Genomic DNA, 12,130 nt, shown 5'->3' with positions numbered 1-12,130 from the left:
GTGGCGGTCAAAAATACATGCTATGAGGAAGACTGGAGAAACACAATAGAAGAGCGTATTACAGAGTGGTCACTGGAAACAAGTGACATCATCATACAGGGGCTCAAAATCTCTGTCCTTTAGGCAACTTTGATGAAAGTGAAGATTAAATGCCCTGAAGAATTGGGCTAATGACACAAAAAGGCTGATCTTGGAGAAGGTTGAGAAGAGTTTGATCTTCATTTGAATGATACAAATAATCTATAACTAAATCAATTCATTCAAGAGTTTAGGTTGATGCTTGACATCTCTTTGGATTTTCCATGCTGGGAAAAACAAAAGACCGACTTATATTTGGACATACAGGGTATTGTTGTTCCTCTTCTAGTGAAAGTAAATGTATAAAAACCTGAGTAGGCACAAGCCTGTGAATTAGAGACCACTGAGTCTTTTTTCAAAGAGATGGGAGCTGTCCCTCCGCAGGCTATGACTTTGATCATATGGGACCCATTGCCAATTGAAGTGAGCAATGCCAGACAGTGTGTTTTCTAGTTTAAAGAAAGTATCCATTTTGTTAGCAGCAGGAGGGAGTGGGAAATTACCCATGAACAATGCTGTATTTTTTGCAGCCTGGGGCAGAAGTAGTGAATAAAGTGGGGATTAAATTGCCAACAGCACTACTATTTCAAGGCTTCAGAAATTATTTTAGGACTTTGATAATACATTCAAAATGTAAACTGATAAAAGTATCAAAGGTGTCTCTCACACCCTGCTGGTGTGTAGGCCTGTGTGCATATGTGTGTGTGTGTGTGTGTGTGTGTGTGTGTATTTATACATGTTTGCATATGTATTCATACGTGTGTAGTTTTGACTATAGTCTTTAAAATTACAAAGAGAGATAGAGCAAAATATTGCCATAATTTAAGGCCGTTTTGGATCATAACTTAGAATCATAAGCTGAAATTTGTGCCCAGATATGGAAATTTTTAAAGTAATAAAATATGCCAAACTTGTAAGTATCTCTCAATGAAAAGAATATAGTGTCTTGGTGAGGTAATTAAAATTATTGCCAAACATGAACATGAGTGCCAAAAGTAATTATAGTAGAATCTCAATTTGGGAACCTTAGGTTAATCATGAAAGTGTGTGCCAGATACTGTGTTAGGCAATTGACCTATGTTATCTCAACTTAGAAAATACTTCGATGTTATTCTTAAAATCATTAGATATTATTCTCCTTGAATTAGAGATAAGAGACATCAATCTCAGAAAGGTGAATTATTCAAGGTCACACAGTGGTGGAGATGGGATCAAAAGTCATATCTGTGTGCACCCAAACACTGCATTCTTTCAAACAGAATTAAGTTGAGAGAGAGAGAAAGAGAGACTTAGTTTGTCTCATGATACTTTATTCTAGAGGCTAGAACAGCTACGAGCACATAGTAAGTGCTCGATAAATATTCTTGATTAATATTTATTCAGTGAAGGAGTAGCTGACATTGCCTCCCCAAACGTATATATCTCCTCAAGGACATTCCTCTCTCATTAACTAGAATACACATACCACACACCAGACAATTTGACTTCTTAAAAAGTTGATTGGCTGGGCTTCTTCTTTAACAATCATACTCAGTGAAGTGTCCCCTACCTGTAGAGACAATTTGACAGTACAGGCAGCCCAATTTAAAATAAGATACATCTCCTAAGGAATTGTATAAAAATCAAATAAACCTTAATGCTTGTTTCAAATAAGTGCAGGTCAATAATGTCCAAAATTTCTGCTGGATAAACATAAAATCACCTAAAATAAGAGCAGAAAAGGCCACCAGAGGCCAGCTGTCAACAGCCTTCTACCGGATTATAGTAACAGCCTCTACACTGGTTTCCCTAAATCCACCCTGACCCCTCCAGTTCTCTCTTGTGACTGTAGTCAAAGTGATTTTCTTAAAAATGCACATATGTTAATTTCAGTTTCCTGCTTGGGATATCAGTGGCATCTCATTGCTCTTATGATAAATTCCTTTTCTTGGCCCACAAGGCTCTGAATGTCAAAGGAGATATGAGCCAGACCGTGACCCCTCACGCTCTAGCCACAATAGTCAGCTTCCACACCTCACAGCCCAGGCTGTGAGGGTCTTTGTACATGCTGCCCCTTCCGGTTTTGGGATATCTCACACGTCTACCTCATTAATGCTACTTGCCCTTCAGATCTCAACGATGGGATCATGTTCTCAAATAAGATTTCACGGACCCCTTACAGAAAATCAGGTTTGGTTTGCAGCCTCGTGGACTCCTGTTCCTTCACTTCAGTCTACTTATCTCAGTTTGCTTTTATAAATCCACTTCCATGAGCATGGCGCTAGTGTTGGTCTCCCCTACTAAATGGCCATTTTCATGAGGGCAGGGACTGGTTATGTTCCTGTTCACCTTTGTATCTCCAGCTAAGGACTTGCCACATAGTGGATGCTCAATAAATACTTAACTTAATCAGTTGGTGCCAATTCTCAACCTTGTTTTCATGGCAGTGAACGCTGATGGAATTCTTTGTGGAAACACTCTACAGTTGCTTCATGGGGACTTTGAACCAAAACAGTGCACGTATGCTCAGTGGAACATGAACAACAATTGCACCACAGTGGACAACCAGCGCTGAGCGGAAATCTCGTGGGGTTAAGATGGATCAGATGAGTTATTAACCCAGAACTACAAAAAGTCCCCTAACAAGAGAATGAGTTGAAATTTTGCATGAGGCTGAACTGAAGCTGGAACTGCAATGTCAAAAGTGAAGTTCCATAGCCAATGATAAAATAATAAGAAATAATAAGAAATGAATAAATAAGTCATCACCATTAGCAGCAGCAGAAGCTGCAGCCACAAAACATCATGTTTTCTTATTACCCAGTTTAAAGTTCCACAATCTGAGAAGTAGATCAGAATCTGAGAAGTACATCAGGAATTGGCATGGAGGATGAGCTGGAACATTAGATTAATTACTAAAACTACAGGTAGTTTTTGGGATGTGAAGTGTCACCCATTATTTTTGCAGAGGCAGCTGTGTGATACAAACAGCAGACTACAAGGTGTTCACTGGTTTTCTTGAGACCTGGTTTTAAGTCCTGTCTCTGCACCTTACCTGTGACCTTGGACAAGTTCCTTACTATTTTTGAATCTCAGTTTCACCATCTGAAAAATGGGGATAGTAACATTTCTGACTTCTTCAGGTCATTTAGAGAATTAAATGAAGCCACTTATACAAAGGGCTTTATATGAGCCTAACCCATGATATGTGCTCAATAAATGATAATTGCTATTACTAAAAAGCAATTTTGGGAAGATGCCATCTTAAAATAGATCTTAGAAAAGGAAGATGTAATAGACGCCAAAATGGTTAGAAATAAATAAGGAGATCCACATGTAACATTGAGATTATTCTTTTCATTTTTCCTCTCTGCACTTTGGGGAAAAGAATACCATTCTCTATAAAACAGTGTTGTATAGAGATACAAACTAAGAATGATTGGCCCATTTCAGCATTTTTGAAAGAATAGTTCAGGGACCTCTAGCCCTTCAAGGTGAACTTGCAAAAAAAGAAAAAAAAAAGTCCATGGTCAAAAAAAAGAAAAGAAAAGAAAAGAAAAGAAAAGAAAAGAAAAGAAAGAAGAAAGAAAGAAAAAAGAAAGAAAGAAAGAAAGAAAGAGAAAGAAAGAAAGATTTCAAATAAATATTAAAGGCTCTGAGAAACCTTGCAACATAAGTCCTATCATACTCTGCTTAAATTACTTGATCACAGTACCCTTTCTTTATTATCATAATTAGCATGCCAACGAGTGCACTTTGTGAATTGCTTATGTATACCATTCTTTTCCATTTGACAGATGAGGGACCTGGGCCAACAAGAGGCCAGTTATATGTTTTCCCTAAATGTTACGTTTGAATTAGAAAGAAATATGGAGCTTTAACCAACCATATGGGAGAATTAGAAAATGCATATCATGCAAAACACTACTGATTCACTGGGGGACTTATTACTCTTGCCTAATAAAAATCTAAGCTTTTAATTTTTATTTTTCGGCATGTATAGGACATTGAATGGGAAACAATAAAGAGCTATTCTCAAACCAAACTCCCTTTAGAATTTCAGAGTATAATTTCATCAAGATTTAGATACACTGGGATACTGACACAGATTAACATAAAAAAAAATATTCTCCTAGCTTCTCTTTAAAATAAATCAGATGGATGATACCCATGGGGGTTCAGATATCAAAGGGCATGGCAGATGATATTTTCCAAAAATGGCCACAGCAATATTTGCTGTTCTGTATATTCTCCTAGAGCCTTGCCACTCCCCATCAATAGTTGGAGACTAGTTCTCTTTCCCTTAAATCTCAGTGGGAAAGGACTGCTCTTTCATTCAAGAGTACAGCTTCAACCTGTCTTCCTCCCAGGATCCTTGCAATAACCACCATATTGGGACGAAGCACAGTCCAACATGTAGATGCTCCAACTGACTGTTTAGATGGTCTCATAAAGAGATAAAGTCTCAGTCCACAGTCACTACTATGATGTAGTTCTAGATGTTATATGCCATCTAGATGTCCTAAATTACTAGATATAATATTTGATACAGATAGCATATCAGCTAGATATGTAAGTGACAAAGCCTTTTTAGATAGATTCTAGTCCTAGCCTTCAAGGTTCTGATATTGTTAAGCAGAAACAACGCCTCACAGTTCTGACCTGTCATGGTTTGTGAAACACATTATCTATGAGTATGATAAATGCTTGTTTTACAACCTTAACTCTTCCAAATTAGTCACAGCAACTGGAACACGGGGCAAATTGAAAAGGAAAAGGAGAAGAAAACTGACTTTTAATCTATGCCTACTATGTTTTATTGGAGTTTCTTGTAATTAAATAACCCACTCAAATTATATAAATCCTACTTCCTGTGTATCAGGAATGTTTCTAAGTGTATTTATTTAACTATCACACCTGTATGGTGGGATAATGGGAAATGGGATAGTACATTATCTCCATTTGCAGGTAAGAAATTTTATATGTGTGCCCTTCATTTGCCAGTGTTGCCATAAACCTAGTATGTATATCTCCCATATTTCTTGGCCATTCATGAACTGGTGGATTTCTTAAAAATTCCCATTCTGTTGGCAATGATTGTCATGTACTCTGCTCAGATGTGTTTCTGTAATGTGCATACCACAGTAGTCACTATGTTTCCAGAGAAGACTTGGTATTTGTATTCTTTTCATCTCCCCAAACATACCCTGTTTCAATCTGAGAGATAATGGTCATAGGGTCCAGCCAGGGTTGGTATTTCTCTACAGTCCCACTCTGGCATCTGCAGTATATACCTGATAGCAATTTGAAGGAGTGGCCCAAGTCTCAGCATTTCACACCTAAGTGGCTCCACTTAATAGCACTTTGTACCTGACTTACCTTAATCTCAAGATAAAACCTCACCTTTCCCTCTGGATTATGTTCCATGATTTTCTCTCTTTCAGATTTGGCAGTCCAACAATAGGTTTTATCTCTCCAATGCCTTTACTCTTTCAGTTTGATTCAATTCATTCCTTCAATAATCACTTATGAAATGCAACCCATGTCTTGGTGTATTGGTAGAAAATAGAACATCTCTTAACCTGTGGGCATCATTCCTTGAAGCATATGCTCTCCTGACTCACTCCGGTTTCAGCATCGCACTAAGACAGAATGTGTTTCTCCCCTGAGTCAACTCAACACCCAAAGAACCAATTGAAAGAATCAACACCCAAAGAACCTGCAACATTTTAGAAGAAAATATGGGACTTAAGTAATTTTTCATGTCAGACTGCCTGGGTGTAAATATCAGAACTGCCTTTTATCAGCTGTGATTCCTGAAACAGGTTACTTAACATTATTCAGTCTAGGTTCTCCATATATAAACCTGGTGTAACAACTTTTCTCATAAAGATGATGGAAGAATTAGATGAGACCATCTGTGCAATGGGTATAATTTAGTTCCTCGTGTATGTCAAGCACTCAGTACCTGCTCAGATGATGACGTCTGCTCTTCATGCACAACTTCACCGTGGGTACTCAGGGTTCCTAAAGTGAGTCTTGAGTCAGAGATCACTTTTTCCCATTTTTAATCCTCTTCTGGGGTCATTCCTACATTTGGCTTCAGGTCTTCTAACTTTTCTTGGCAACAGGTATCATTTTTAGTGTCAGCTTCGATTTTCCTCTCCTTAGCTTTACAGGCCATTCCACAGGAGACAGTTATTACGGAGTTAGTGACCTACAAATGAGGGTGGCTCTGCAGATGGTTCCTGGTCAAACATGGGCATATCTGAGCTGGTGCAAAGTGATGTTGGATAAAACAGAGCTCAGGGAAGAGGGCTAAATCAGGTATAGCTAGTGCAGTGTCTAAGGTCATAGATACTGGATGGAGACTGTGATCGCATCCTATTTGCCTCCATTCCAATTCCACCTCTGCTGGTCACCAGTTCTGTCATCTTTGGCAAGCAAGGTACCCAACCTCTGCAAGCCTTGGTCTCTCCTTGTATAAAACGGGTGTAAGAATCACAGCATCCACTTGAGAATATTGTGTAGGTTGAGTTAATGCCTACAAAGTGCTTAGCACAGTGCCTGGCACACCCTAAGCATTTTTACTGTTCATGTGTATTTGATGCCCTGCCATACCACCTTGGGTCCTTAACCAGTCCCACAGAGGTGTATTTGGTGCCAACAGCAGATATCTATTCAGCTGTGGATTCAGCTGTGGCCATCTGGCAGGCAGTGTCTGGGAGTGCTGGAGAGTGAGGTGGTTTCTATGTGGGGATCAGCAGCATCTGCTTCTGGGAGAGAAGCTTTCCATGCCCCCTGACATGTGCTCCTCTCATAAATTCTCCCAGAAATGGGGACGCAGCTGAGCCCTACCATTCGTGGAAGCAGGCACACTCCCTTCTTTGGGCTTTATCTGTTTGGAACTAGGGCCATAGCACCACTTGGCTTGATATGTAGCTGCTGGCTTATAATGGCTTTCCCAGCAGAGTCCCTGCAGGCATCACTGTCATACTTCCTAGAGGAAAAGGGAGCCTATTGCTAAAGAATAGCCACAGAGAAAGGAATGTTTATTTAAACAGGTGGAGGTAATTTAATTTGCCTCTCTAAAGACATTCAATGACTCCTGTGGTACCCAGAATGGTTTACCAAATGTGTCTACACCCTAATCCCGTGAAAGTGTTACCTTAATAGCACAGGGGGCTTTGTTGATATAATCAAGGTTACTTTGAACTTTGAAAGAGTGAGGGTAAACCTGGATCATCCAGGTGGCCCCAGGTCCAATTACCTAAGCCTTTAAAAAATGGAGAACTTTCTCTAGCTAGAACTAGCTGTTTAGACCAAGAAGATAAAGTCAGGGTGATTCAAAGCATGAGAGGGACTTGGCCCCTTTTGCTGGAGGTGATTGCTTGGAAACCATGAGAAAAAATGTGGACATCAAACAAGGCGAAAGACAAGCCCCCCTCTGATAACACCAGGGAAACAGGGATTTCAGTTCTATAACCACAAAGACTTTGACTCCTGAATGTGAATGAACTTGAGGACAGACAAGTCATTCTCCACCACCTACAGGTAAGAACCCAGCCCAAGTGACATTGCTTTGGCCTTCCAAAACCTTAATCAGAGGACCCAACCAAGTTCACCCAGACTTCTGACTGATAAAACTGTGGGATAATACATTTGGGTTGTTTTAAGCCACTAGGTTCATGGTAATCGGCTATAGCACCAATGGAAAACAAATACAACTAAAAAAATAAATTTCACATTCTTTAGCATGGTGTTAAGACGACCTGTCCTGGTCTCGCTCTGATTTTCTCTGTTGCTTCATTCCATACTACTCCCTCCAATGTCAAACTTCCCCATCCCCCCAAATCACCACCTCTGCCATTCTCAGGCCCTGACTTTTTCAAAGAGGACATTCTTGGAATTTGGGACAGGACATTCTTCACGGGACAGGACATTGGCCCATGCATTGAAAATCTTTCAGTATCCTTGACTCTTGGGTCCTAAATACCAGTGGCGTTGCTCAGTCATTGTGACAACAATTAAAAAGAGTCTTCTGGGAGCATCAGCTTGAGCATCACTGTAAGCGATGCATAAATACCCCAAGAGTATGTTTTGAACAACTACTAAACTCCAGGAAGTCTTGTAATACTGGATAATCTGAGTGAATGAACAGAACTCCTGCCTTGAAGGGAGTTACACTGTGGTAGATTTAAAGAAAAAATGTATAGAGCAACAGAACACTTCTAGCAGTTTTAAATGCCATAGAGGATGGAATAGGATGATACAGTGGGGAGCAAGGGGGGCATTGTGTGTGATTTTTCCAGAGGGATCAGGAAAGGCTTATCCATAGATGTCGCATTGAGTTGAAACTTAACGTGGAACAGGAGCAGCCACCTCAAGGTTCAGAGAAAGAAAATCTCAACCAGAAGCAGAAGCACTTTCAGAGCCCTTGGAGGTAGGAAGAGCTTGGTGTCTCTGAAGGCCAGGACGGTCCATGGAGCTGGAGCTGACTGAATAATAAGGAGACGGAAGCATAAAGAAAAGTGGGAAGCAGGTTGAGCCAGATCACACATGGCATTGTAGGCTATGGTGGGAAATTAGTATTTGGTTTTGGTGGCAATCCATCAGGAGTTTTCTTGGTAGACATTGTTTATGCACAATTTCAAAGGTGAGTAGATGAAAGAGTGTAAGAAGTTACCCGTGTTAATGCAGTGAATTACCCTGCTTTCCCAGGCCAGTCTCATCTATCTATGTCCATGTTCACTTTCTTCACCCTAGATTACTCTGAAGCAAACCCCAGGCATGCTAAAACTGTCATCTCTAAATATTCCTATTTTGAAATATTCTAAATACAACTGTGTTTTAGGCATAACATTAATGTCATCATTAATCATCAGATGAACAAAAATTGTGTCATACCATAAACTCTACTGAAAGGTTTTAAGCGGGAATATCAACTTGCCTGGTTCACCTGCTAGGAATCTCACCTTGGAATCTCTGTGGAGGGCAGTGTGTGAGGCAAGGGGGCCGGAAGCTGGTGGTGGGCAGGCGAGACAGGAGGCCAGAAGGTCAGAAATGATCACAGACTGGCCAGGGTGTTACTGGTGGGTGGTGATGGCTTAGACATGGGCTGTGAAAGAGAAAGAGGAATTGAGGATGACCCCTGTGGTGCTGGTCTGAGTGACTCAGTAGATGACTGTGACATCCATAGACTGGGAAGGGTGTTTTTTTTGGGGAGGGGGGTGCTGCATATCAATAATATTGTAAGCCCTAGGAACATAGGCATTTCCCCATGTGTCATGCACATTCTTGCCCTCTATCCCCACTCCCACTTTCTCCCACACCACTGCTTAAATTCTCCTGGGTCATGTAGGCCAAGCTCACATGCTTTCTCTTCCTTTGACTCCTTCTAGATTCCCTCAATTAATAGTTGATGCTTTTCTGGCTAAATCTAATTTAAAAAAATCTTAATACATGCATGTGGTTAAAAAACTTAAGTAATGGTGAAGACTTGTCACAGAAACCAACTTTATCCACATTCTTGCTCTCTGACCATGAGCAAGTTACTCCCACTCGCTGAGCACTTCTTCTCAGCACAAAATGAGAGCGTTTCTAGCCACCCTCTTGGGTGGTTGGGTAATATGAGATGTTATGAATATGAGGCTTTTTCATACCTATTTGGCACTAGTCAGAGATGATGAGGCAACAAAGCTGTCATTGTTGTCATACTTAGCATTGTCATTTCATATTCTCGCTGAAGAGGGGAGAGTGGCATTCAACTGGGATGGTGCCATTCGTCCTGGGACCCAAAGGCAATACAGCAGAGTCTACAGTCACAGTGAGGATGTACTTCAGGAAACAACCACTGAGCTCTACACACGGTGAATGGCTCTTCAATGACATTGGGTGGAAGGCTTGAACTTAAACCACTTCAGGTCTGAATTAACAAAGAACGGTCATTACTTGAAGCTGAAGACTTTCATATTAGCCTAATTTATGTAAACAACCTGCCTCTTCTGCTCCCTGACACACATACATGTCTGCCCCTCCACCTCAACATACTTGGCAATGTGGAGGTGTATTTGACCTATCCCTTCAGTTATTAGGCTCTGTTTGGCTATTATTTAAGAGTTCAAGAGAAATCTCGGCATTTACCATGCAGACATTTTTATCATGGCCACCCATAAATCCTAATTAGGCAGCTTGTAGCAGAGCTGCGAGAAGAGGCAGGATTTCTGTTTGTTCCCAGTGTCTCATTAATGACATGCCTTCACAATGGGTTACAGATGGAAGTGAGGTCTGCTAACAATCCTGTTTGGAGAGGAGAGTGAGGTCACAGGTTACTCTTGTCCCTGCTGCAAAGTTATGCAAAGGCAGAAGGCTGGGGACCAACCTAAGACTGGAGGTTGGGATACAAAGATCGCAGCTCACCTCACCCCTCTCAACGCTGATTTCTGACTCCGATCTGATTTTGAATCCAGCTTTTAATACTGACTACTTGAGAACCTTGGCAATGCCTCTGAACCTCTCCAAGCTTTCAGGATTTTCTCTTATGGAAAAGTTGAGAAGGACATTACATGTCATGTGGGGTTTTGTAAGGATTAAATGACAATACTGGAACATCATTTTGTAAAATAAAGCAAATTCTACTTCCCTTTCCTATCCCTGCATTTCTTTGCCTATAAACAAAGGAGCCTGATTCCAGCAGAATCTTATTTAACAAGAGAACTTGTGGTATGAAGAAATGAAATCACATATGCATACACACATCTCTTTCTGAAACTTGTTTGCTCTTTTGTAATTTATTAATATTTTTTTAAAAATTGTTTTCAACATTTATATCATTTTTGAGAGACAGAGAGAGAGAGAGAGAGTGCGCAAGTAGGGTAAGGGCAGACAGAGACAGAGACACAGAATCTGAAGCAGGGGACGCTTAAACCGACTGAACCACCCAGGCACCCCTGCTCTTTTTTAATTTAAAAGTCGGTCTAGCACACTAACTTTTTAGAGACACACACTGAAACTGTCAAATGAGTACCAGTCAATTTGGAAGTTAAAAATCAAAGACAGAGGCAGTGAAAAAAGACAGTAAACCATATCCTCAGTTGAACATAAACTAGAAAACGGCATTCCACTAGAGCACTTTCAACTCCTACAGGAACAATATGGAACTCCTGGTTTCCTGGGATATTCCCACCATCCTCTCATGGTTTGTGCAGGAGGAAGTGAAGACTCTAAGGGCCTGAAGTCTTGCAGATGAAGTGTGAAGGGTGGGCCTGGGCCCCAGGTGGGACATGTTTAAGAGAGCAAGTGCTGTCTACAAAGCTGGCTCCCTTTGAACGATGGGCTACTTTGATACTTTGTATCAGGCCAGCATTTCCTTGGCCTGAGTCTTTTATGTTATTAATTAATGAATTAGCTAATAGCTAATGCTATGCACTCTTGAGTTCCAGCTTGGACTTGGGTGCTTTTGTGCCCTTCGGGAGCTCCCGGTGAAGGGGAGTGGGAGGAACAAACCAGCTCGATCAAGCCTGAGAGGTGACAGGACCTGACTGCTCCTGATATGTGGAACTCTGGGATGGCGTTAGGAAGAAGTCATGCTTTTACTACATTCGGAGGGATGAGTTGCCAACCAATAAACAGAAGAAGGAATAGACTTCCCTTGTTTTTCCATAGAGAGAACCAGAAACTTGGGAAAATAAAATTCTGTGGAATACTATTAATAGCTGTTTTGTTTTGTTTTTTTTTTTTACATTGGAACTTGTTGGTATCAATAGTATTATTTCCCTCGGCAAAATATCTGTATGTCTTATGATGGAAAACTTAAAGAAAGAAAAGAAGAATGCCCTCAATTCAGCTTCCTAGTAATAGTCACCTTTGACATTTTGGTGATTTTTTAATCTATGGTTTTCTTTCTGCATGGGTTTACGTATCTGTATCCACTACTAGTTATCCATGTTCTGAAAATTAGCCTCTTTCACTATCTAACTTTACTACGATTCTTTTTCACAGGTCGTTAGTCATCAGTATTTATTCTCCAAAAACATGCTTTTGGATGTCCTCATTATAGCGTCCTTGCCATAGT

The 12,130-nt window shown here is 40.5% G+C and overlaps 1 long non-coding RNA gene across 1 annotated transcript; it reads left to right on the top strand.

Moving 5' to 3' along the window:
• Positions 1 to 9,741: 9,741 nt before the first annotated feature.
• On the top strand, positions 9,742 to 11,768 carry LOC122234145. Its single transcript, XR_006211906.1, has 2 exons — positions 9,742 to 9,926; positions 11,499 to 11,768. It is a non-coding gene; the product is annotated as an uncharacterized LOC122234145 (long non-coding RNA).
• Positions 11,769 to 12,130: the final 362 nt, after the last annotated feature.

This window comes from Panthera tigris, chromosome E2, assembly GCF_018350195.1.
Source record: "Panthera tigris isolate Pti1 chromosome E2, P.tigris_Pti1_mat1.1, whole genome shotgun sequence".
Taxonomy (NCBI): domain Eukaryota; kingdom Metazoa; phylum Chordata; class Mammalia; order Carnivora; family Felidae; genus Panthera; species Panthera tigris.
Note: the sequence above shows the minus strand (reverse complement) of the source record. Positions and strands in the feature narration are given on the sequence as shown.